Source organism: Kryptolebias marmoratus, linkage group LG16 (genome assembly GCF_001649575.2).
Source record: "Kryptolebias marmoratus isolate JLee-2015 linkage group LG16, ASM164957v2, whole genome shotgun sequence".
Taxonomy (NCBI): Eukaryota; Metazoa; Chordata; class Actinopteri; order Cyprinodontiformes; family Rivulidae; genus Kryptolebias; species Kryptolebias marmoratus.
The window spans coordinates 22,002,651-22,004,095 of NC_051445.1; the positions used below are offsets into that span (position 1 = coordinate 22,002,651).

Genomic DNA, 1,445 nt, shown 5'->3' on the forward strand with positions numbered 1-1,445 from the left:
AGGAGGCCCAGAGGAAGACCCAGGACACGCTGGAGGGACTATGTTTCTCGGCTGGCCTGGGAACGCCTTGGGATTCCCCCGGAGGAGCTGGCCCAAGTGGCTGGGGAGAGGGAAGTCTGGGTCTCCCTGCTTAGGCTGCTGCCCCCGCGACCTGACCCCGGATAAGCGGAAGAGAATGGATGGATGGATTTCGTCCGTAGGCTGTAACATGCACACAAGTTAAGACACTTTGTTCACAATGTTGTGTTTAAACACTCAAAATTACCGTCATGAATACATTTAGGCAATCTTGCAGCCTTTCATGACATTATGAAGCCTTCCGCAACAACCTTTTGTTTGTAGAGTTGGATCACATCGTTGCATGAATAAGCTTTGGGGACAGCTGAGTAAATGAACACATATCTATTCTAAAAGGTCAAATACGGGCTTTCTTGCTTAAATATTAATATCCCAATTTTTTTGGGGGGACCACGGCTGCCCACCGAAGAGAAACTTTTGCTTGATGCAGAGGCACAAAATGCAGCCGCTTATTTTCTGAAATATTCTGATTTCACAGTTGCTTCGTGGTAATTATCTCCCAAAGTTTGAACTCGTCTTAAATTTTCAATGCTTTTAGTTCAGTCCTCTCCTGCTGAAGTGAGCGTTTTCCAAAGAGAGTTTTCCAGCGTGTCATTATACTTTGGAGCAAAAGTCTGGAATTGTTATTGCAGAAAAGTTTGCGGTGACAGTGAATCTTACCCCTCTGTGAATACATTATAAAAATCTTTTACTTTATGAACAACTTACTAAATGTGTTGAGATAGGCAAGAAAGTAAGAAAAACCCCTGATGGCACAGAAAAAAACAAAATAAAGTTAATAATTAGCCCTTAACTTTTTTCAAACACACACAGAGATAAAGGAGTTGCTGAATGTCTTTACCTTTTGATCATCCACATAAATAAAATATTTTAGATTTCTTATCAATGTTGAGTTCCTCAAATGTTTGCAGAACATGTCCCTGGAACTTTAAAAGACCAACTTTTATTTAAAATGTATCTATATTATAAATCTAATTAACAAATAAGCATATTGTAGGACATGTTCATATGCTACAGTCAAGTTGACAGACCGCATAATAGAAAATGAGCTCCTGTGTCAACTGTAAAGGGACAGTCTGGGCATTTATGAAGTGATGCTGTCAAATAGTTCTCAATAGTAACTTATCAGTCGTGACTAGAGCTGTGCAATTAATTAAATTAGTAGTTTCGATTTAGATTTTTGCTTGTAACAATCACTAAAACAGGAGAACTGACAAAAAACAATTATATTCTGCAATATTCTGCTTTTCAAGTGTGGTGGCCAGGTTTTTAATCAGATAACACTTGACCATCCATCCATCCGTCCGTCCATCCATCCATCCATCCATCCATCCATCCATCCATCCATCCATCCATCCATCCATCCA

The 1,445-nt window shown here is 39.9% G+C and overlaps 1 protein-coding gene across 1 annotated transcript in view; it reads right to left on the reverse strand.

The window, feature by feature from the left end:
* Positions 1-1,445, reverse strand: part of LOC108232215 (DEP domain-containing protein 1B) — an 18,008-nt gene that overhangs the window by 8,708 nt on the left and 7,855 nt on the right. The gene's annotated exons all lie outside the window — the stretch shown is intronic.